At 37.8% G+C, this 26769-nt stretch overlaps 1 long non-coding RNA gene across 1 annotated transcript; it reads left to right on the top strand.

Annotated features, from left to right (window-relative positions):
• The first annotated feature begins 1971 nt into the window (after positions 1-1971).
• On the top strand, positions 1972-3104 carry LOC138403033 (uncharacterized). The gene is made up of 2 exons (XR_011237338.1): positions 1972-2169; positions 2249-3104. It is a non-coding gene; the product is annotated as an uncharacterized lncRNA (long non-coding RNA).
• Positions 3105-26769: the final 23665 nt, after the last annotated feature.

Raw genomic sequence — 26769 nt, 5'->3', positions numbered from 1 at the left:
ATGGTGTGAGGCCGGGAGTTCGGTGTCAGCAGATGTTGCCGTGGGTACCCGACGGTGCTGACTAGATGATGGAGGTTTCTGATGGTGGTTAAACCCGCCTTTAAGTCCAGACCACGCTTTCAAATCCAAACGTAGCTCCTGGAATTGATAACCAATGTGGGTTATCCTCTGGTCATATAAATTTCCGTTCTGGAATCGAACCCGGGACCGTGTCGAACACAGAAGGTAGGTACTTGACATGGTAGAATTGCCGGTGTGGCGATATCAGAACGGAGATTACAATTATTTGGCTAAATATATGGCTGAAGGCCCAAAATATTAAAAAGAATTAAATTATTCACAAAAATATAAAAAAGAGGGTTGTCAAAATAATTTTACAATGATGATGCAATGTAGATTGAAATTACTAATGAATTGGTAAATACACTACGTTATTTGTTAATACAACGGTTCAAATTAACTACTAGGGCTATGATTGTCAAAATAAAGTAATTAGAATTAAAATTAACTAAGTAGGAAACTGGCGGTTGCAAAGAATGTATCGAAAGTTATTACGTTATTAGTTTATCTACTTGTTTTAGGTACCATTCAAAAACTTACCCTTTTACGGGAGCACTTTTAGATTAATTACGTTTTTATTTTTAAAGAAAAATCAATTTATTTTAAATTAAGGAACAATGTAAATAGACAACAACTTCGGCTCGCCACCAGAGCGAGTTCTCAACCGAGAAAAAGTTCAAAGGCCTCTTTCAAAGGCTTCTTTTGACAGCTAGCGTTTGGAAATGGGTATTGCCATTTCGCAACAACTACTTTTAATAAGAATGCAAATTAATTAAAAAATATACTTAATTACGTTTAAAAATAAGATTTATAATAATAGATAGGATAAAATAATAATATAAGTAATAATTCATGTAACGCTTCGTTACAGTATGTAGATCTTATAGCTGACATTTGGGGAAAAATCTGAAAACCGTGAATTTAGGGTTAGATCACACAAAAAAATTAAATTGTGGTCATGAACTAATAATTAGTATTTTCAATTTTCGAAGTAAGTAACTAGGTATATCAAGTGGGGTATCATGTGAAAGGTCTTCACCTGTTGATTATAAAACAGATATTTATTTATTTTTATGCATCATAGTTTTTGAATTATCGTGCAAAATGTCGAAAAAATACGACTGTAGTACGGAACCCTCATTGCGCGAGCCTGACTCGCACTTGGCCGGTTTTTTTTACAAGTTTTATATGTTTGATAGAACATAAAACCTACCTAGAATCTACCTAGATTTAGGTTTAATACCAGTGACGGTGATATAACACCGTTATGACCCGTTTTAAAACTAATGACCGTTTCGACTGGAGAGTGGAGTGCGTTGTTAAGTCGAGAGCACCTCGTTAGTGTGTTACATGAGCACCTACCTACCAAGCACCAGCTTCAGGCGCGCGACATTGTTCACAAATTTTAAATTCCGTAAAACTTAGCTTCATTTTGGGTGGAGACATCCCAAATTAAAATTGCACGGCCCTTCATCGAATAATACCTACGTGTTTTCACTTTTTTTTTAATACAGGTCACTTTATTGCTGAGAGTCGTGACCCCTTTCCATAATACCTACCTACTCTTTGCTGGGATAGTACCGGGACCTTTTTCACTTCTAATCTCTTATTTTCTTGTTTAAAAAGTAGCCTATGTCACTCTCCTGTCTTGGTCCAGGTCTTTAACTAAGTATATCCATAAAAAAAACCGGCTAAGTGTGAGTTAGACTCACGTACCAAGGGTTCCTATGGGCAAAGGTAGATGGGTAGTGATAGAGATTTAGTCATGAATAAAAAAAACCAAAAATCCCTGATATTTCCTTACATTTTCATTAATCAAATTTCATGTCCTGAATCTCTGCATTAATAACAATCAAAATGGCGTAAAACAACAGTCTAATATCTACCAAATTTCGTAAACCGAGACATTATCAAAATTTAATAAGCTTGTACCGCCCACCCAGCCTTTGTCATCAGTAGCTATGGAACTCGTCAAAAATCTAGTTATCTCTGGTTTTCAGGAAGGAGTCGACACAGAGAAGCTTTGGGGTATAATTGCTGCCCTGAGGCTTGGCTAAAGAATTGGGCAGACACAAGGAGACGCGGCAGCGACTCGCTACGGGCCTTTCAGTGCGTGCTCTTTCATACAGAGCTTTTTTCATCAGTAGCTATGGAACTCGTCAAAAATCTAGTTATCTCTGGTTTTCAGGAAGGAGTCGACACAGAGAAGCTTTAGGGAATAATTGCTGCCCTGAAGCTTGGCTAAAGACTAAGACTTGGGCAGATACAAGGAGATGCGGCAGCGACGCTTCACAGTGCGTGCGCTTTCATGTCTTCTTAGTGGTGCACTCATAACAGAGTCTGGGAAGTGGGAACTAGTCGTGGCTTTTTGTTTGATGTCTTCCAGCTGGACTCACGACTTTACTAAGGTACCAGGATGGATTGTATGGACGAGGAAGATGGAAGGCCGTGTGTAGTGGTTCGAGAAACTGATCATAGTGCGAGTGGTTATTTTGAGACCACAAAGGCGTTGACTGAGGCTTGTACACGCGGTGACATTAATGGACGAGACGTATTCAATTGTTAATTGCTACACCTCTCAGTGACTAGTTGGCTCAGCGGGATGATTCGCCTCAGTGGTCATCACTAAATGAAAGCCACCAAACTTATTTGACATTGGTTGGTTGTATATTGCTGCATCACTGAGCGATATAACACTAAAATTTCATAGCAATCCGTCAATGGATCACAATTAATGTCAAATGAACTTCTTGGCTTTCATTTCCTCTTCGCTGGTTGTGTGTATCAGGCTTTACAGATGCCCTGGAGCTTGCCTAAGTGTAATTTAAACGTTCATGAGGTCGTCTGCTCACAAAGGACCTGTTCACGTGATATTTGGGTCGGGAATAATGAGCTTTTGAGGGTAAATTACAGGGTAATCAGATTGTGTTCTGTTACGACTAAGGGTGCTGTAATGTACTGTGATTAGTCTAGGATTCCTGACTAAGTAAATGATGATAATATATCTTCGGTTTGACGTTATTAATAATAATTGTTGTATTTCATTATAGTTGTCTCATTTTTCTTTTATCCCAGAAAATCAAAGAGTTCCTGCGGGATTTTTAAAAAACCTGAATCCACGCAGAAGAAGTCGCGAGCAACATTTAAGTTTAAGTAGATATAAGGGATAGGGGAAGTAGATAGAAGGAAGATATAAGGGATATCTAGAGCTTTTTACGGCGAAGGAAAACATTGTGAGGACTATCCTACTATTGCCTTTGACAGCTCGAACTTCATCTCTCGCAGCACCGCAGTCCCGTCGTCGACGGGTTGAAATATCGTCAAATAAAAAACGCCAAATTAATCGTGGTATTGTACCCGTTATCTACATTAAAATAGTGGTACTTATATGTTTTAAGTATGGAGTCTTTGTTTCCCATTTGCATCAATTTGCGGAAAACGAAACGCAAATTTTCCGTTTCCATCTCATATCCCCCATTCAATGTCGGCTACAAAATAAGCAGACACGGGACACGCAATCAAAATTGCGTTCTGCCTCGGCCGAGATTCAATCAAGATATAATGTGGCGGGACGCCGGGACGCCTGCAGGGGGTGGCTTTGTAAACTTGTTACAGCCATAAAGAATACCAGGGACTTGGACAGGATACAACCTAACGTTTCTAACCTGAGTATTCATTTATTAAAGTAAGTACTAGCTGATGCCCGCGACTTCTTCCAGGTAGATTCTTGATTTTCCGGGATAAAAAGTAGCCTATGTCACTCTCCAGGTCTTTAACTATACCCATGCAAAAATCACGTTGATCCGTTGCTCCGTTATACGACGTGATTGAAGGACAAACCAACAAACATACATACTTTCGCATTTATAATAAGGGTACCTGCTGATTGCTTTTGATTGATTGTGCAAAATGTCGAAAAAATACGACTTTAGTACGGAACCCTCGATGCGCGAGTCTGACTCACACTTGGCCGGTTTTTTTTTAATCGAATAGTCCTACAAATAGTCTGTAAAAGTGACGAGTAGCGTCCTCAGGAAGTGCCAAGAGCTCTCAATTAACGAAGAGCAAGTGAAGTGCTAATCGTTGACCCGAGACCTTCGACACCGACGTCCGTCAGTTCGATGCCCGGTCACAATTTATGCACTTGACAAATTCAATTAGGTAGGTAGTAAAAACTGCGGTGGTTGCCTAGTGATCAAGACTTCATGATTCCTATATATCGCTAGCTGATGCCGTCGACTTCGTCTGCTTGGAATTAGGTTTTCAAAAATTCCGTGGGAACTCTTTGGTGTTCCGGGATAAAAAGCAGCCTATATCACTCTCAAAGTCTTTAACTATGCCCATGCAAAAAATTACGTCGATCCGTTGCTTCGTTGTGGCGTGATTGAAGGACAAACCAACAAACAAACACACTTTCGTATTTATAATATGGGTAGTGACTCTTAAGTAGCTAAGTATAATGACTTGTGAAGATCATCGTCGTCATCATGATTAACACATCGCCGGCCCACTACTAAGAACAGATCCCCTCTCAGTATGGGAAGGGTTAAGGCCACAGTCCACCACGCTGGCCAAGTGCGGATCAGCAGAATTCACACCTTTGAGAACATTATGGATGACTCTTAGTTATGCAGTTTTTTCACGATGTTTTTTTTATTTTACAGTTAAATTCCACGCTTTAATCTATATATATAAAAGGAAAAGGTGACTGACTGACTGACTGACTGAATGACTGACTGACTGACTGACTGATCTATCAACGCACAGCTCAAACTACTGGACGGATCGGGCTGAAATTTGGCATGCAGATAGCTATGACGTAGGCATCCGCTAAGAAAGGATTTTTGAAAATTCAACTCCTAAGGGGGTGAAATTGGGTTTTGAAATTTTGTAGTCCACGCGGACGAAGTCGCGAGCATAAGCTAGTTTCTTAAAAAAATGATTATTCCATTTTGAAATTGCATTTCTTAAAAGAAACACACAATATAACATTTTTATAAATTCTCAGAGTCAATAGAAAATAACGTAAAATGATAAAATAACAGTTTCGTATTTATAAGTATTTAAATGTTTCGCCATTACTTTTTATGGCATCGACTATAAAATTAATACTTCACAGTAATTCATAGACTTTAGATATTTTTGTATTATTTTCAAACGATAATTTCAATTTATGTTAGGTGAGTATGCGCTACAAATATTTATAATAAATAACATTAACGTGCATTTCTTTAAAAAAACATTAAAAGAATGCAAAATAAGTGTTGGACAACAATATTTTATACATTTTATAATTGGACTTAACCCTAAAACAACGATGGCTTCTGCGTAAATGTTTCGATCAGCAGAAAATGTGTACTTACTTAACTTTTTTTTTAAGAAAGAAAGAATATATTTTTTTTTGAAAAATGATGATCAAAATATATTACTAGGTATAACGAAGAACTTGACGATAGGTATTTAGAAGACACTTATTTTTTAGGGTTCCGTACTTCAAAAGGAAAAACGGAACCCTTATAGGATCACTTTGTTGCCTGTCTGTCTGTCTGTCTGTCTGTCTGTCAAGAAACCTACAGGGCACTTCCCGTTGACCTAGAATCATGAAATTTGGCAGGTAGGTAGATCTTATAGCTGGCTTTAGGGGAAAAATCTGAAAACCGTGAATTTAGGGTTAGATCACACAAAAAAAATTAAATTGTGGTCATGAACTAATAATTAGTATTTTCAATATTTGAAGTAAGATAACTATATCAAGTGGGGTATCATATGAAAGGGCTTCATTTGTGCATTCTAAAACAGATTTTTATTTATTTTTATGCATCATAGTTTTTGAATTATCGTGCAAAATGTCGAAAAAATACGACTGTAGTACGGAGCCCTCAGTGTGCGAGCCTGACTCGCACTTGGCTGGTTTTTATTTTATAAAGAATGGTAGTTTAATAGTCCAGCAAAATTAAATCAAAATATAGGGGTGAGGTTGCAATAAATCACACTTGGCTGAAAATTGGTAGGATTGTTCAAAACACTATTTTAAATTAAATGTGAAAAGTCCTCATTGATCCGACACCTGGATTATTTTTTACTTGGGGTCCTAGGTCACAAAAACGGGTTTTTCATGATTATCAGCAAAACGGTAAGTTTATCATAAAATTAGCCCAGACAAAAGTTGTAGATCAGATAATTATCTATAAAAAATGTCTGTACCTATACTTTTTCCTAAGAGTCACCGTTTTTATGTGTGTGTGTGTGTCCCACACAACCACAAGTGTGTGTGTATGTTCTAATAAAACATCATATTTTACAAACGGATCGGCGGGATTAATATTTATACCCATGCTAAATTACAGATTTCTAGCACTAATAGTCTCTGAGATTAACCGAGGATGGACGGACATGGCGAAACTATAAGGGTTCCTTGTTTACTACGGAACTCTAAAAAAGGAATCATAAAAAACATGTTTTATTGACAAATTTAAATCGTAATAAATTTCGTTTAGCGATTCAACCCATAATTACCAAATGGTATGATACAAAACAATGCCGACGCTGCATTAACACGCTCGATATCAATCTGAGTGGATTTATTTCCGAATGGCCCGCCTTCGATATATCACTGTTAACCACTATACGGGTATCGGATCGGCTCTTATCAGTTTTTCTGCCAATATTTTTCACACTGTTTTTATATTAAAAGTTTTTAAACCGGTTTTAAATTGCTTCGTTAAAGCTATACTGATCTTAACGCCAATTTTGTTGTGCTTATCGAGAACTTTACATCGATACTATAAAACATGATATACCTATTACCTACTCATCTACTTAAAAAGTATTATAGTAGGTACCTACCTACTTATTTCACGCGAAAATAATGACCCGATTATTAAAATTGTTTTAAACATAATGACAAAAACAAAACTAGTGAATTTAACATTTTGGCAGATTTTCAAAAGGTTTTTAAAAAAAACTACTTATAGCCGAAATTTTTATTGTTATATAGCTTATGCTCGCGACTTTGTCCGCATGGACTACACAAACTTCAACCTCCTATTTCACCCCCTTAAGGGTTGAATTTTCAAAAATCCTTTCTTAGCGGATGCCTACGTTATAATAGATATCTGCGTGCCAAATTTCAGCCCGATCCGTCCAGTAGTTTGAGCTGTGCGGTTATAGATCAGTCAGTCAATCAGCCAGTCGCCTTTACCTCTTATATATTTAGATAAAAAGACTGTCGTAAATAAACCACTCAATCTTTATTCCATTTATGCACCATCCTTCATGCAATTGTGTTTAAAAAGCAATAATTAATAGTTTTAAAACGGTTTAACAGGCAAACAACACACTTTACCACACCCGACATTGTAGGAACAAGACAGAATGATCGATATCGACAATTTAACCACAGAGTGCCGTAATAAGGCTGTAAGACACCCGACGGCAATTAACTCGGAAATGCCATACATTTGAACATGGGCCTGTAATTTCACCCGCAAAGGTGTTAATAAGGCCACGGGTTGCGCTGGAGGGTTGAACGTGGATAAACGTTTTTATTTAGGTTGAATATTGATTTGTATCTTTGTATTTAGTTAACCAGTTCAGGTATAAGGTCTACATCATATTTTTAGGGTTCCGTAAAGGCTAAAAAGGAAAAAAGGAACCCTTATAGGATCACTTTGTTGTCCGACTGTCTGTCAAGTAACCTACAGGTAACAGGGTACTTACCGTTGACCTAGAATCATGAAATTTAGCAGGAAGGTAGGTTTTATAGCAGAGATTAGGGGAAAAATTTGAAAACCGTGAATTTGTGGTTGCATCACAAAAAAAAAATTAAAATGTGTTTTGAACAAATAATTATTTTCAACTTTTAAAGTGAGATTACTATACCTACCAATTCAATAATAATTAAATTTTTGAAGTAAGATAACTATATGAAGTGGGGTATCATATGAAAGAGCTTTTACTGTACATTGTAAAACAGGTTTTTACTTGGTTTTTATTTGTTTTTATGTAAGTATAATAGTTTTAGATTTATCGTGCAAAATGTCGAAAAACGACTATAGTACGGAACCCTCGGTGTGTGACTCGCACTTAGCCGTTTTTTTAAATCCTGCAAAATAATACTTATAACTTAGTGTTATATTAGACGATGCCCGCAACTTCGTTTGGCGTGGATTTAGGTTTTTAAGAATCCCGTGGGAACTCTTTAATTTTCTGGGTAAAAAAGTTGCCTATGCCAATTTCCAGGACGCAAGCTATCTCTGTAGGTAGGTACCAAATTTCTTATAAATCGGTTCAAGTTTAATCGATTAACGGTTAAACAAACGGATGGGGCCTTCAAGAATCCCGTGGGGACTCATCGATTTTCCCGGATAAGTAAGAAGTAGCTTTGGTCCGTCCCCGGGATGTAAGCTGACTCTGTAAAAAAAATCATCAAAATCGAATAAGCTGTTGGGTCGTGAAAAGCTATAGCGGGCAGACAGACAGACAGACCAGACCACAGATAAGTGCTTCTTTTATCTAAGGACCAGACAGACAGACAGACTCGCAATTTTATTAGGATTAGTGTGAATTTCTGGTATCAATGCTATATGAAATCAAAGAGCTTTCATATCGATATTTTATGCGTAAATATGCCACGGTAGGTGAATTTTATTCACCGTCTCCCCTTTGTAACTGAAAAACTGTTTCGTGCGCCGAATGCGTAATACACTACCAAAGTGACAAATCTTTTGCGCCTCAAAAGATTTCTCTTGCACACACATTTTATGACAATATCTCTACCTATTTATTTATTTTATAGTAAGTAGGCAGAACAAAAACCATTGACATGTTACGTTCATAATATTATAGAGCGTACCTATAATACCTAGGTATACTTAATTCCCCCTACTAGTTGGACGAATGACATTCAGACGAGTCGCAGGGAGCCGCTGATGGATTCAGGAGGCGCAACACCGTGGCGTGTGGACATCCCTACAAGACCCATGTCCAGCTGTGGATGTTTATCGGTTGTTGATGATGATGATGATACTTAATTTGCGTAAATAACTTTTTATATTTCAGAAAATCCAGAAAATCAAAGGATTTTAAAAACCTAAAACCACGCTTACGACACGGCATCTTCATAATGTACAATGTATCTGCGTACATTATTTTCTGGTGCGTACTGTACAAATTAGTAGGTATTGTATAATAGGGCTAAGGTGTAAGGAGTAAGATATTTTTGTAAGTATACGGTTTAGATCCTACAGGGGTGACTGACATGTTAGAATTAGAATTAGAATTTATTTATTAATCACTAATTGGTACACAATCAATTAAGGTGACGCAGGACGCTCGACCGAAATTGGCAGCGCACGTGGGTAACATGTTTGCTTTTCACTTGACATTGTATGAGAAAGTTGAGAGGCACGATGATTTTCACTGAAATCAAGCGCGCGAAAAGGGTTTAGGAAGAGTATTTTTGAGAAAAAACTGCTGAATTTATGTTTGCAAAGTAAAGTTATTTCAAGTAATGAATAAATAAACTACGTCTAATGATAAATTGTTTTAGAATTTTCATATCCCTAATCTTATTTATTTACATCCAAAGTTGTCATTAATTTAGTGTTAAATAAAATAGGAATCTTTTGAGCCTCGTAACTTTTAAATCAATATTTTTTTCAATGTTTTATAATATCAATAAACCTAGATAATGACGAGATAAATTGATATAATTCTTAGTTTTGTGCGTAAAATATCGAATATTGTTGTAATTTCCCTCCTACGTTTGTATGAAGAAAGCACCGAACTGAGTCCCCTTAATTTACAAAACCACTAGGTATAATAATTAATAATCAGTAAAATAATATGTGTAAACAAAAACAACACAATCGATAGAACTGCCACGTTCACTTAGGTTGAGATCTATAGAGCGTACTTTGACTTTGCTCAGACTTAAGATTGAGTTAAAACTGGACAGATTTATGTGAGAGATATTAGCTCTGTCTCGTCTTAAGTCAGAGTGCGCTCTATAGATCTCACCCTTAGTACGTAAATACTATTATATATATTATTCTGTGCCCTTAGTGACCACCCCTGTACATAAATGTGATTTAAAAAAGTACGACAACGCTTACACGCGGTTTTGCATCGTAAAAGGGTTACAAAAGCCGCGAGAAAGAGTTGTCGTGTTGATTGTACTTGCGCTGCAGTTGAAAAACTGTTCCGTGGACGGAATACGTAATGCGTACCGTCTGCTAAAGTGACAAATCGTCTACGGCGGAAACGCGTGCCACATATGTTATTTTACCCGACTGCGACTGCACAGAGTTGGATAGCCTAGTAGAGCCATGATAGCCTAGTGGTTAAGACGTCCACTTCCTACCCGGGAGGTCGGGGGTTCGATTCCGGGCACACAACTCTAACTTTTCCGAGTTATGTGCCTTTCAAGCAATAGGGTCTTGGACTGTAATAATAAAATGAAGGGATTTTTATATAGTGATTTTTATATAGTAATTAGTTGAAAAAAAATCAAGTATTTTAATTAAGATACACAGTACAAACATAAAAACAGAGTAATTTTTACTGGAAAACATTTTTTATGCGATTAAGTTCTATGCGAAGTCTACACAGCCAGCGTGGCGGACTATGGTCTAAACCCATCTCATTCGGAGAGCAGATCCGTGATCAGTAGTGAGCCAGCGATGGGTTGATCATGATGATGATGATAATGTATTTAGTTCATGTTTATCAATTAGGAGAAACGTTTTGTCTCCCATAACTGTCAAAGGTCATTTACAAGGTAACTTTCCGCAATGGAGTGTCTGTAACTTTCCAGCGTTTTAGGGTTCCGTACCTCAAAAGGAAAAAGGGAACCTTAGAGGATCACTTCGATGTTTGCATGTCTGTCCGTCTGTCTTGTCTGTCAAGAAAACCTATAGGGTACTTTCCGTTGACCTAGAATCATGTTTGGCAGGTAGGTAGGTCTTATAGCACAAGTAAAGGGAAAAATCCGAAAACCGTGAATTTGTGGTTACATCACAAACAAAATTAAAATGTGTTCATGAACAAATAATTAGTATTTTCAATTTTCAAAGTAGGATTACTATACCAAGTGGGGTAAAGGGCTTTACCTGGGCTGTACATTCTAAAATAGGTTTTTCATTTTTAAGCATAACCGTTTTTGATTTATCGTGCAAAATGTCAAAAAAATACCCGAGTACGGAACCCTCGGTATGCGAGTCTCAGTCGCACTTGGCCGGTTTTTAAGGAGTCGAGTCAATTAGGAGATAGCCTTCGTTCAATATTCTAGTAGGTAACGCTAATTGGCTGTAATAGTCCGTTGACTTTGTCCCAGCCTTACCTAATTGCTGTCTAATGGGTAACGCGGTGGTGCTATTATAGAAAATCGACACAGGTGTTAAATAGAAAAAACTAAAAAGCTTTTAAAGTTCAATAGACAAACCTGCACGAGAACAAGCATATACAATATACATACAACCAGAGCGCTGGCAAAGCCTTTGAGCCTCAATAGCTCAACCGGTAAAGGAGTGGGCTGAAAACCGAAAGGTCGACGGTGCAAACCCCGCCCGTTGCACTATTGTCGTACCTACTCCTAGCACAAGCCTGACGCTTAATTGGAGAGGAAAGGGGAATATTACTCATTTAACATGGCTAATATTCTTTAAAAAAAAAGAGAAGGCAGGTGAAAGTAGGTTCTGATGATTACTGATATGGTACCACAAAAAAAAGATTCCTACCACAAAAAAAGAGAAAAAAAAAAAACCAAAATGTTGTAAAAGTTCACGATATTTTATTTTTATTATAAAGGCACACAAAACAGGTTTCAGCTATAAATGGTCCAAATAAAAATAAAAAACAATAGATTAAGATCTAAGCGGTAACCCTTAATATGTGTACACAACAATTCTTAAATAAATATATGCACTAACTAACTGATAAGATACAATTTATAAAACACAGAAAAAAGAAATACAAGAAAATTAACTATGAAAAATATACTTAAAGTGGAGAAGGTGCAAAATGTTGATAAATATGTTTTTTAAATATGTTCAAATTATTATTAAAAATGTCAATATTATGGTATATAAGTAGGTATTTTAAATAAAACATCTGACTGACGCTAGGTGTCAACGAATGTCACGTCAGTAGGTCACTCGGAGTCTTGGATGAATAATGCTCGGAGTCATTACCACATCGTAGGTGGGGCGTTGACCCGAGTTTTGCACGCTATAAAAAACGGAGATTTTAATACATCCACACCCCTTCCAAGTTAGCCCGCTAGTTATCTATCTAAACTGCATCATCAGTCATCACTTACCAACAGGTGAGATCGCTTGTACTGGAATAAAATAACAGTTCATTGCAATCAATTGCTAACGCGCGTGGCCGCCATTTTAGTGACGTCAGCTCTGGATTGAAGTTTCGAGCTGATGGTATATTTTTATTTCGGCTGACGTCAAAATGACGTCATTTCGATGTTAATGAGACATGGTTCCAACGCAATAGCAATTTGCGGGACTTATACGTCCACTAATAAAGTCATTACAGTGATTACGTTCAAAACAAATGCAGTGCAAGTCAAAGTTTAAGGCACTTACCATAAAAACGTCTCGGTGCTGTTAATTACCGGCCATTAAAATAAAGATATCTCCGCCCAATCACACGGAACCCTGAATTATGACACCGCTTTATACAGATCTTAATATTTAGTGTTGATAGATTGCTATGAGAAAGTAGTCATTACGAATCATCTACTAATATCTTCTTTAATGGCTTGATATATGTGATTAGAGCATAGAAAAAATAAATAAATAATAGCACCTACTAATAGAGCTGTTAGAGATTTAACCGACTTCCAAAAAGGAGGAGGTGTACACTCAATTCAGCGCGTAATTTTCAGACAGATTCATACTCGCTGATCGTTCCTCCTTGTGTTGGGGACAAAACGCAGAGATAATTTTCAGCTTTTATAAAATTACGAAGGTCTGGCACGCGCTGGCTCTCTCTATGATGGCGGCATATGATAGGATCATTCATGTCGAAACCTTGTCTATATTTTATTTTCATGAATAATTTTCAATCATTATTCGTACTTTAAAAAAGGTTTTACTTTTAACTTATATTATAGAGTTTCAACATTCTTAAAAGATTCATGTGTCCGGCGCCGTACTATTGTCATCGCTCGTGCGATGTTGCGATGCGATTTCATCGTGCGATGAAATACAATATGAACACATCGCATGATCGCGCGATCTTCAATAGGACATTCAGTAGAACACAGTTTGTTTGAACGCACGGGACGCGCGATCATTTTCGTCGGACGAACGCATCATCGCACGAGCGATGACAATAGGACGGCGCCTCCTAATCATGAAGCTCTAGAGGACGGTATGCGTCGGACGTAGTAAAACATTAATAAGCAGGGTGTTGTATCGATTTCGACACAAAGAAGGCAATAAGGGACCGCGGGAGGAGGCCCCGCCGCGCGCCGGCGAGGCCTTATTTATTGAGCGACCGATAACAAAATATGTTCATTAGCAAATGCCGGCTTGCAAACTATATCCGTTGTTGCGATATACTTACCATAACAGACCCCGGATTTTAATCCCCCGGTAGGCCCAAAAATGTTTTGAGTTTTTCTGACAATAAATTTTTTGGAAAGCGCTGTGGTCTAGCGGGAGGTCCCGGGTCCGATTCCTGGCAGGGGCAATTTGGGAATTTATATAGTTTCGAAATTGTCTCTGGTCTGCTTACCGGCAAAGCCGTGCCCGCCTAGCGATTTGGTGCCGTGTATAACCCGATAAAGAGTACAAGTACATACTGCTACGCTCTTTTCATGTTAGCCCGCTTTCATCTTAGACTCCATCATCACCAAGGGTTAACTAGTAATGGAATTAGAAAAAGACAAAGGATAAGGCCGCATTTTTCAAGATTCCAAGGTACAGGTTCGTAGCTAAAGACGGTCGTAAATAAATAAGAAATCTGTACTGTACTTACCTTGTCTACCAATCCGCACATGGCCAGCGTGGTAGACTATGGCCAAAACCCTTCTCAGTCTGAGAGGAGACCCGTGCTCTGTAGTGAGCCGGTTATGGGTTGATTATGATGATGACTATGCTTACTTAAATATACCATAAATACTTAGTAGATACGTAAAGCATTCAGTAATTTAGTACCGCTTTGAGTAGCAGCATCCTGAAAATTTTCTGTCACACTGAAGGCTTGAGTGGGTAGGCTTAAAAATAAGTATCCCACGCTATAAAGCTTATTACTTTTACTTAATAGTAAGTACTTAGGTACCTAAACAAGTATGCGAGTGAGTAATTATAATCACCAGCTCCACAGCAGCGGCGAATCTGGAGCGATTAGCACTTCTTAGCTTTTTACCGCCAACCAATGGAGCGGCCATCTTGCTGTAATTACGATACGCGAGTAAAATGGCGGCGCAACATGGCGCTATTTATTCACGAGTTTTTGCGCTGATTTTTCATACTCGACGGTTGAAACGTGTTATTATACGGCTATTTGTATTTGGATTTGATAAATAAGCCTTGATAAAGCCGCGTCGGCATAGGGCTACCAACTGTCTTGGATTTTCCAAGAATTTCCCCTTCTTGAGAAGTAAGATTGCTAATAGTTTTTTTTTGAATCTGTAGTTAGTAGTTGCTAACATGCAGATCAAAATCATTGAAGTAGGCTATGGCACATACGGACCTACCTTCCTGAATCAAATAAATAGAGATTTATCCCTTGACACAGGATGACAATTTTTAAGGGTTAGGTACCTAGTAAAGCATCCTTGTTTTACTGGAGCCTACTTATAATAAAGTTTCATTCAGTCCGTCTGTCCATCTGTCTGGTAAAAAGAACTACTGAAGACCTCCCTGGTCCAGTGGTAAGCACTGTGGTCTTATTAGTGGGAGGTCCCGCGTTCGATTCCTGGCAGGGGTTTGGAATTTTATAATTTTTTTATTTCTGGTCTGGCCTGGTCCGTGGCTTCGGCCGCGGCTAGTCAGACAGACGATATCAAACGAGTCGCAGGGAGCCGCTGGATTCAGGTGGCGCAAGAACGTGGTGTTTAACAGTCCCTACAAGAGTCCCTATGTCCATTTGTCCAGCAGTAGACGTCTATGCTAGATGACGACGACAACGAAAAAAAAGGACGATAAATGAGAGAAATGTAGGGTCACCGATTTCGTTCGCGTGGTATTAGGTTTTTAAAAATCCCGTGGGAACTCTGTGATTTTCCGGGATAAAAAGTACCTACCCTATGTCACTCTCCAGGTCTTTGTCTATACACATGCAAAAAATCACGTCAATCCGTTGCACCGTTGCGACGTGATTGAAGGACAAACCAACAAACAAACACACTTTCGCATTTATAATAAGAGTAGATACCTACTGATATTCCACTCCTATTTTCAAATTTGAATAAAAAACGGAAAGTTGAATAAAATGCCAAAATCCTTGTGTAGTTTACTACCTTTGCGTAATCAACAGGTATCGATGAATGCAGTTCACGATTTTCTAAGTCATCCAGGCGGCTGGGACAATGGTATTAAAACAAAAATGCATCGGAATTATCGCATAAAAACCCGCACGCTGAACCGGGGCCCCGATTATGTCATTACACGGGCCTCTCGGGAAAAAATTAAAGGGTATTTCAGTATGCGATGATACAGTGCAATTAAATGCGAGGAAGATGGGCCCGTAGTCGCGCGGGCGCATAGCCGGCATAGCGTCTTTGCGAGTACCGCCGATCGAATGTTCGGATGCTATTTTTTGCGTTAATTGGATCTTTAGTTGCGTTGATCGACTACGGTTTATTTTTGTACCATTTTATTACTACCTTGTGTTTGGTTTCACGCTATTAACGAGATACGTAGACACTTATCGACTTACCTGTGCCGACAAAGCAAGCGAATATTGATAAAACGACAGACACATTTTCACACAGACAACTTGCAACCTGGGGGACAAAGGCTAAATCAAAAAGTTCTCACTGGATTTTAAAAAACCCTAAATCCACGCGTAGACGAAGTCGCGGGCTTCATCTAGTGCCTAACATACTTAATAGGTACTTATAAGTAGGTAATTGCTTCAACAGCACCGAGTACTTATTTATCTATCTTGTATTTCAACAGCTTTCTTTTGAATAGGTACTTCGAAAAACAAAAACGAACAAATGAGGAATGAATGAGGAACAAACGAAGAAATAGAAAAATGAGGTTGTCAGAAAAACAAGGACGAACGATAAGTATTTATTTCCTATCATCATTTTATTGAACTGTTTGCATTTTTTAAATGTAATGTTTATTGTAAATGTTACCTAAATACAGAGATAGGAAGATAATATTATGATCATGATGATGAATATTCTTGTTTAAAAAAAATTTGCCCGAACAGCACCGAATGTCCACCTCATGTCTTAACAGCTTTCTTTTGAATGCCAACTTGGAGGCTATAGCAGAAAAACACGAACGGTATTTATTTCCATATCATTTTATTGAACTATGTGTATTTTGTTATTTAAATTATATGTAAATTATACCTAAATATAGTGATAGAAAGATGTGTAAAGAGTCAGCGTGTGCATAAGTCATTTATAAGCACCGCTAAAATGCCTCTACAATAACTCATGGGCTAGGTACGTAAAAAGACATAATAGCGTACTTGCAATGCGCCTTTCTCGATGCATACGCGATAAAATCATAATGAACACATTGTAGCTGGTACCTCACTAATCATTTACGGCAATAAACAAGCATAATTCGCTCTCTAAAAGGGAGCTCTTTCGGTTTTCTAGCTTTTTAGGGTTCCGTACCTCAAAAGGAAAAACGGAACCCTTATAGGATCACTTTGTTGTCTGTCTGTCTATCTGTCTGTCGGTTTGTCAAGAAACTTACAGGGTACTTCCCTGTAGGTTTCTTGACAGTTCAGACGTTGTCCTAGAATGACTAATTTGTAAGTAGCTCACGTCAAACTCATTATTTTGACTAATTTCTTAAACTGGACACTTTCAAGTAAAGATTTTTATATAAGCCTGTGAAGATGATACTGCTAGGGGCCCAATTTGAATGCCATAAGCCTACTTTGTCGTATTTGTTTACAAATTGCGAAAAACCAAATTAAATTTGAATTTCGCAGGCAGACCATATCTTCCACCTTAAGTCTGAGCGAAGTCAAAGTGCGCTCCTTAGATGAATTGTGCGCTCTATAGATCTCAGCCTAACAACCAAGCTTATACAATTTTCATCTATTAAGCCAACATTTTTTCTAATTGATAACGTATGTAATAATTGTGGACCAATTGATCGCATTAGACAACAATTATCGTACAAGGGGAGTCATTATGTTGTCCATTTCTTGGTCCAGTGTCAGTCACGTGGACAATGACCATGTATGCCATTTAAGGATGGGGTCAAATTGCTTACGGACGCGTGGAAGCAAGCGTAATTATGACTGTAGAATGAACTGAAAATTATATAGCGTCCTTGACGTGACAGTCAAAGGAGTAAGTTCTTACTCCTTACCTACTCCTTAATATCTAAAAATAAGAAGGTAATAAATAGTATGAGTATGCAGATACTAAAATATAATAGGTACATAATAATATGATGAATAATAGATAGGTACCTATTATGCGTTGCAACTTGCAAGACATTATGCTGAGCTGTACACCCATTTGGGGTGGTGTCACAGATGAAAATGTTACATTTGTATGGTTTGTTTTATCTGTGACACCAACAATAAATTAATGCATTTTCTTTCTTTCTTGCTTCTTTTTCAAAGACTAGGTACCTATTGTCGGTTTGGTGCAAACAAAAACTTGAACTTGTATGAAAAACAGGAGCTGTGTAATGTTCGCTCACCGTCTGAGCTGTTGTGGCTCTTCTCAGCCCCGGGCGCGTTTGGAACCCTCGTAGCTTTAGTTTTAAGCTCGCGTAAAAATTATCACCACTATATCGTCATCTTACAAATGCAACAACCGACGATCAAAAAGTGTAATTTATTACCTATTTTGAATAAAGGATTTGACTTTGACTTTGACGTCGGCGGCTGGAAATACCTAAGTATGTTAGGTGTGAACACAGAGGTGGATAATACGTTGACGAATGACAGGAATGAGTGGAAGAAGAAGACATGTTGTGCCGACCCCACGTAGCGTGGGATAAGGTAAGGAAGAAGAAGAAGTTTGGTGTGAACACAGCCATAATCATGATTGTATCGCTCGAAAGACCGCTTGCATCCCTCGGATCATTCGACCGATCCTTAATCACTGTATCGTGATTCATCTGTCAAAATGTAATTAGACAACAACACGCCTCACCCGACGCTAAAACGCTTAGAATAAGGAACATACTAAAACGAAAAGTTGATTACAGACCGTTCACTATAACTTGTCCCCTGACGTTATGTTGGCACCATTGCAAATCACACAATAATAAACCCTAAACTCTAAGGAATAAAGCAAACAAAGCAATGGTGCCAACATGACGGCAGGGGACAAGTTATAATGTCTGTGGGTATTATTTGACGCGACGTTACGTCATGACACGTCGATACGATACTTGTTTATGTGTTTAGCGATTAATTACACGGCTATGCCTAATGGACTTGTAGCTGACAAAAAATTATTAAAGAGCCTTTTACACATTGGCCCAATACATTAGCGTTCAATAAAAAATTAAAGTCGCCCATATATAATACTAGATGATGCCCGAGACAGCCGCGTGGATTTAGGTTTTTTGAAAATCCCGTGGGAACTTTTGATTTTCCGAGATAAAAAGTAGCTTATGTCACTCTCCCATGCAAAAAATCACGTCGATCGGTTGCTCCGTTGCGACGTGATTGAAGAACAAACCAACAAACAAGCACACTTTTGAATTTAAAATATGGTTAAATCGCTTTTATAATATGGGTAAATGAGGTAGTGATTGTTAATTATTGTCATACTTAGTAGCTAAGGAAAACAGATTGTACTAAATTTATGTAGGTATATTTTGTGTATATTTTGTGTATATTTTGTGTATATTTTATGGGACTGCACAGTGCACATCTATCTAGTGTATATTAGGTAATAGCTGATGCCCGCGACTTCCTCCGCGTGGAATTAGGTTCTTTAAAAATCCCGTGGGAACTCTTTGATTTTCCGGTATAAAAAGTAGCCTATGTCACTCTCCGGGTTATCTATATTCTATACCCATGCAAAAAATCACGTCAATCCGTTGCACTGTTGCGACATGATTGAAGGACAAACCAAGAAATCAACAAACAAACACACTTCCGTACTTATTTAAAATTAGATGATGCCCGCGACTTCGTCCGCGTGGATTTAGGTTTTGAAAATCCCGTGGGAACTCTTTAATTTTCCGGGATAAAAAGTAGCCTATGTCCTTCCCCGGGATGCAAGCTATCTCTGTACCTTGTCAGTAAATTTCGTCAAAATCGGTTGTACGGTTGAGCCGTGAAAAGCTAGCAGACAGACAGACAGACAGTCAGGCAGACACACTTTCGCATTTATAATATAAGTAGGTATGTGTCAACGCTTCTTATTAAGTTGACAGTGCGTTCGCGGCCTATCGGAACTATTATGTAGATTATGCCTAAAATTTGTCTATGGTTGAAAATTGTACCTATATATGAACTGTCAAATAAACCATTACATACTTACACAAACACTCCGCTGAAGTAGGTACGTTGTTTCATTGTTCCTTCTCCGAACCTAAAAATTAGAAGATCTGCCTATCGGGTCTTCGGTGTTAGTTCAAATAACTATTTGGATATGAGTACCTAATGATTGTTAATTATTGTGATAGTAGCTAAGGAAAAACAGATTTTAATAAATTTTATGTATGGGGATTGGGACTGCACATCTAGTATATTAGGTACCTATAGGTATTGATCGAAGGCCTAATCAGTTAAATGGGTAGTGCAACCGTATTGATTGCGGTATGGATACATAATAAAGCGCAATTAGTAACCGCACCGCGTACCGATCCGCTTCACTGGATAAACACAAGTTTTAATAACAATCGATACACAAAAAATAGAAATATCGAGTATAATTGCAAGGTTTACAAAGAAGTAGGTACACAATTACGTACGTATTTAATTACTAAGTATTAATAATAGATGCTAAGTCTCTGCGTCCGTACATGCGGGACGTTTTTCGAATCTGTGGGCTTAGAACGTGTTTGCACTTCTCGACAGCGTTAATGGATTTCGAATATCGCAACCGCATAACGTGAAATTAAAATGGGATAAGTGAAAGTAAAAATAATTGTAAGTAAGTAAGTAGTAAATAACTTTAAAGATGATGTAGAGTGTTGATACTAGCATAACAAACTGCCTTGTTACGAGTATGATTTCAGTTCCTCCATAGATAGGTATATTTTACATCTCGCTTGAAACACAATAGTTGAAACACAACAGGCTCATTAGTAAGCATTAAAGTCCTAGATTTAAAGTCATACATTGAGCTTTAAAAGTAGGCTTAGCATCAGGTGACCCGCCTGCTCGTGTGCTCGCTATCTCTACTAAAAAAGAGGCTTTTATTAATGTTCATTTGCTTTGACACTAAAGTGTTTCAATGTTTGAATTGTATCAACGATGGCAAGTGCAAAATCACCAACTAACCTTAGTGCGGCCAGCGCAGCACCTAAAGCGCAAACTTTTCTATATAAAAATCTGTAGTACTGAATGTAACTTATTGGTTATAGCGAGCGTGACGTTATAAATAATAATAAATAAATAAAACTTTATTTTTCAGTCCTCTAGTTACACACATACATGGATTTGATCTTGAACGTAAGCATATACAATATTAAAAATGATACAAGATCAAGAACTGGCTATCCTAGCTAGATTTTTAGATCTGTGTTAAGGATAGCCAGCCCTCTCCCTCGGTTAACTAAAAGTAAATAAAAACATAAGTGCACAAGCACAAATCTGTTATTACAGAAGGTTGCTGTTCTTTAACGTTTTTGCACTTAAATAAACGTATGATTTATGAACCTAGATAGTTGTGAAGGAAAACTATAGTTATAGTTTTGGATTTTTGAATATATCAACGCTGTCGTGGTGTGAAATCTCGTACTAAGGTTAGTTACTGTGGAGGCGTCAAGCATTGCAATGAAACTTGCTCGTGAAGCATGAATGATGAACCCACTATACCCGCTTGAAGGACACAAAAATAAGTATAGTCTGCGACAGGGTGAGATGGCAATCGGCGTATGAGGCGGAGGGATGCCCGGCATCATACGGTACAGAGATCATTAAGTACAGAAATAGCATCCCGGGGAAGGACACAGGCTACTTTTTATCCCGGAAAATCAAACAGATCCCACGGGATTTTTAAAAACCTAATTCCACGCGGACCTAGTCGCGGGCATCTTCTAGTAATATAAGTGTCTGTCTGTCTGACTGCTAGCATTTCACGGCCTACTAGTTTAACCGATTTTAATGAAATTTGGTACAGAGTTAGCTTATATCCCGGGAACGGACATAGGCTACTTTTAATCCCGAAAAGTCAAAGAGTTCCCACGGGATTCTTAAAGACCCGTCTGTATGAAATTTAGTAGAGGTTGCTTGCGTCCCGGAAATTGACATAGGCAGCTTTTTCTCCCGTAAAAAATAGATATTCATATTTAGGAGATTTCGATGAAGGTGATATAATTTAGCTAAGCAAATTGCTGAGCTAATGAATACGAAATTACCATATTTACATAATTCGCTGACATTTACAGCGTCTGTTAGATACTTACTTAGGTGAAGTTCAATCAGATGTGTTAAGTTTTAGTTGAGATAAGAAAAAATTTAAGTGGTGTCAATTAAATTAAGTCTCTGTCAAAAGGAGAGCGATTTTTTAACCGACTTCAAAAAAAGGAGGGGGGCCATGGAGTCTTAGTGCTAAAAATTTTTTACGAGACATTTCACCGCGATTAATAGCCTCAACTGGTGACAGAAGGGCTGGCTCATTTTTTGCGCAGCGGATCAGCCTGGCTGTCCAGCGCGGAAATGCAGCCAGTATTCTTGGCACCATTCCACGCGGTCATGATTTATATAGTAATTAGATAAGGCTAGCTTTAAGTTTTATTGTATTAAAAAAAAAATAAAAAAAAAAAGAGGAGGAGGTTCTCAATTCGTCGGAATCATTTTTTTTTTTTTTTTTTTTTTTTTTTTTTTTTTTTTTTTTTTTATGTATGTTCCCCGATTACTCGAAAACGCCTGGACCGATTTTGAAAATTCTTTTTTTGTTTGAAAGGGTATACTTCAAAGTTGGTCCCATTTCAATTTGGTGAAGATCTGATGAACATCTTCGAAGATAGATACTGGAACTCCTCAACGGATAAGAGTAAATTGCTCGCGATCAGTGTAATAGCTTAGTAAACAGTAGATTTTTAACCAGTCATAGCATAATTCCATGGGGCCACTAAAAATTGTGAAATAAATTTTTTTTACAAAAAAAATAAAAACCGACTTCGTTACACAAACACTAAAAATTGAAAAATAATTTAATTTATTACCGATTATATTATGTATACAAGAGTTAATATAGTTCCATAATAATATTTTTTGGGGTCGGTGCCAATGAGGTGCCATTGTGGAGTCCCATAAAAATATGAAGTCTAGACGATTCGCGCAGCTAAAGCTAATTGGCACCGGCACCAAAAAGTATTATTATGGAACTATATTAACTCTTGTATACATAATATAATCGGTAATAAATTAAATTATTTTTCAATTTTTAGTGTTTGTGTAACGAAGTCGGTTTTTATTTTTTTTGTAATTAAGCTGATCGAAGTTCCAGTATCATCAGTTAAATAAGTAAGAAACATAAATGAACGACGAGATGGAGACTTAGGTAGGTATCTGATGTTGTTGTGAAATCATGTTTTGTGGAAAAATACAACACACTATAATGAAGTAATTTATCAGTTTAATTGATGTAGGTACCTATAGTCCGCGACAGGTCGATATAGCAATCGGGGTATGTGATAGCTATTATGACGTAGATATCCGCTAAGAAAGGATTTTTTTAAATTCAACCCCCTTAGGAGTAATATAGGGGTATGAAGTTTGTGAAGGCCATAGATTTATGCTAGAGCACAAAATTTTATGTTTTCAGTTGAAATAAAGTTTCCGAATTCTAGTTATGTTACAAAACGACGACGACCTCCCTGGCGCAGTGGTACGCGCTGTGGCCTTATTAGTGGGAGGTCCCGGGTTCGATTCCTGGCAGGGATTTGGAATTTTATTATTTCTAAATTTCTGGTCTGGTCTGGTGGGAGGCTTCGGCCGTGGCTAGTTACCACCCTACCGACAAAGCCGTGCCGCCAAGCGATTTAGCGTTCCGGTACGATGTCGTGTAGAAACCAAAGGGGCATGGGCTTATTAAAAACTGCCATACCCGTTCCAGGTTAACCCGCTACCATCTTAGACTGCATCGTCACTTACCACAAGGTGAGATTGCAGTCAAGGGCTAACCTGTATCTAAATTAAAAAAAAAAAAAAACGCTTACGCTTACAGTGCGACCAAGACTTCACATGAATTACAAAGGTGGCGAGTTTCACATGATACCAGCTCGGTTGGCTACCCGCCATGAATACATAATAGCTATTTATTATGTATCTTTGCACTCTATTTGAAGAGGACTGGTGGTTATTACCATCGCATTGTTAGCGGTACTATCTACTGATAAAAAATTACTCTGCGCTAATTCTAAAGATGCATGCAACGTGTGAGTGTATGTAAGTCCCGCAAATTGCTAATGCGCGTAGCCGGCATTTTGGAGACGTCATCACTAGACTGAAGCTTCGAGCTGATGGAGATGGTATATTTTTATTTCGGCTGACGTCAAAATGACATTTCGATGTTAATGAGACATGGTTCGTTTTTAGGGTTTCGTACCCAGAGGGTGAAACGGACCCTATTACTAAGACGCCGCTGTCCGTCCGTCTGTTCGTCTGTCACCAGGCTGTATCTCATGAACCGTGATAGTTAGACAGCTGAAATTGAGATGTCAGGTGTCTTTCTGTTGCCGCTATATTATATACAACAAATACTAAAAAACAAAATAAAATAAAGATTTAAAATCACGTTTGTTGTAAGGGAGCTCCTTTCACACAACAAACGTGATTTTTTTGCTCGTTTTTGCTCGATATTGATAACGGCAACGCTTGAAATATTTACAGAATATTTAGTTATACTTATTTTCACTTTAAAAATAAATAATTCTCCGTCTCACCGTAAGGAATTTCACCCTCACCATCTGGGTGTCTGGTGCACTTCGACCGTCCGCTGCGCCAGATCCTTCTTTCCACGCACGTGCAAACTGTGGAACCAACTCCCATCGGCGGTGTTCCCACTAGATTATAACATGGGGTTATGCAAGGGGCGGACCAACAAATTCCTAAAAGGCCGGCAACGCATCGGCGGCTCCTCTGGTGCTGCAAATGTTCATGGGCGGCGGTAATCACTTAACATCAGGTGACCCGCCTGCTTGTTTGCTCGCTATATCTACTTAAAAAAAAAAAAAAATTAAGGGCGGCTCCAATATGAGGCGGAAGTATGTGCACGGTTTTCAGAGTTACATAAGATGGATTTCGGTGAAAAGTAAGTCAGATTCTCTTGCATTAGTTTAATAGTTTATTTCAAATAACTTAAGTTTACAGTAGCTGTAGGAGGTTGGAGCCTTCTTTTAGGAGTAGGCGAACTACTCCTGTGTCAGAAGACACCGCTCTTCCTTAACAATATTATCATCAGCGATATCAAGCAAACGTGCGTGAGTTAGTAAGTGTATGGATAGATATATGTATGTATTTGTGTGTGTGTGTGTGTTCGTGTGTGTGTGTGCGTATGTGTGTGTGCGCGCGTGGTCTATGCTTATATTATGTAAGTATTAAACAAAATAGTCAAATAAACCTAGCAAGTACTACAATAGTTGTTATATGGTACGTAACAAAAGCGATTCCACTTCATTCATAGTTTAGTGATAACAGATACTTTTTCAAAATTTCTTTGCAAGCATTGAATTTTAGTGGACAAAAATACATTGTAACGAATTTACACTTACAGGTAAGCTAATAAAAAAACCGTAATAAAACGGAGATTAATCGAGTAGCAAGATGCAATAGGCGTGACGATGTACATGATGGTGAGCGCTAACAGTAGGCAGGTACCTACTTACTTACCTATGCATCGCTCAATAAATCTAGTTAGGTTGAAATCCTGCGGACACGCGACTTGCATGTCGCTGCGCGGGGACTCGCGGGGTGACAATCATTTTTAACCGACTTCAAAAAAAGGAGGAGGTTCTCAATTCGTCGGAATCTTTTTTATTTTTTTATTTTTTTTTTATGTATGTTCCCCGATAACTCGAAGACGCCTGGACAGATTTTGAAAATTCTTTTTTTGTTTGAAAGGGTATACTTCAAAGTTGGTCCCATTTAAATTTGGTGAAGATTTGATGAACATCTTCGAAGATAGATACTGGAACTCCTCAACGGATAAGAGTAAATTGCTCGCGATCAGTGTAATAGCTTAGTAAACAGTAGATTTTTAACCAGTCATAGCATAATTCCATGGGGCCACTAAAAATTGTGAAATAATTTTTTTTTACAAAAAAAATAAAAACCGACTTCGATACACAAACACTAAAAATTGAAAAATAATTTAATTTATTACCGAATATATTATGTATACAAGAGTTAATATAGTTCCATAATAATATTTTTTGGGGTCGGTGCCAATGAGGTGCCATTGTGGAGTCTCATAAAAATATGAAGTCTAGACGATTCGCGCAGCTAAAGCTAATTGGCACCGGAACCAAAAAGTATTATTATGGAACTATATTAACTATCTTGTATACATAATTATATTCGGTAATAAATTAAATTATTTTTCAATTTTTAGTGTTTGTGTATCGAAGTCGGTTTTTATTTTTTTTGTAATTGACTAAAAGCACAGACGAAATAAAGCTAATGGACTAAGGCTGAGATCTATAGAGCGCACTTTGACTTTGCTCAGACTTAAGATTGAGTTAAAACGAGACAGCTGCACATATGTGCGAGATATAGCTGTGCGCTTCTGCACATCTCACTATGCTGGATTGGTTGGAATTCTTCAGGAAAACACTTGTTGAAGCACTATTTTCTTTATTCCTTAGGTACTGCTACCGCTAGGTCTGGAGGAGAACTGTGCCGGCATACAAAACCGGGCCAGTATTTATTTGAAAATCCCATAAAAAAAGTAGACCATCTGATTGGCTGGCCAATCAGAGGATCTTTACATTGACCAATCAGGAGAGAGCAAGCTCGAGAGGTGTGGCCTACTCAGAGGGGTCTTTTCGACTCCGGGCTATACCGTAGTGAGAGCCGCGCCTCTCGCTCTATAATTATTCCTATCCCTTTCTACAACTATCTCGCTCTATCACTGTTGCTATCTCTATCTACGCTATTTCTCTCGCTCTAAACTATTGCTTTCTCTGTCTATTTCTATTTATGAAATCTTTATCAAAGGCTATTAAATCTAAGTTATTTACATAGTAAAATCTTAACAAATCCTATCATAACTATGCTACTGTTTACATGCTATTTAAGTATATACTATACATAAGACTTTGCTAAACATTGTTTATCTATACTATATAAAATCCTATAATAACTGTTAAACTATTAATTGTCAATCAATACACACACTAGGCA

Source organism: Maniola hyperantus, chromosome 11, assembly GCF_902806685.2.
Source record: "Maniola hyperantus chromosome 11, iAphHyp1.2, whole genome shotgun sequence".
In the NCBI taxonomy this organism is placed as follows: domain Eukaryota; kingdom Metazoa; phylum Arthropoda; class Insecta; order Lepidoptera; family Nymphalidae; genus Maniola; species Maniola hyperantus.
The sequence above is the reverse complement of the archived record's forward strand: the minus strand, read 5'-3'. Positions and strand labels throughout refer to the sequence as shown.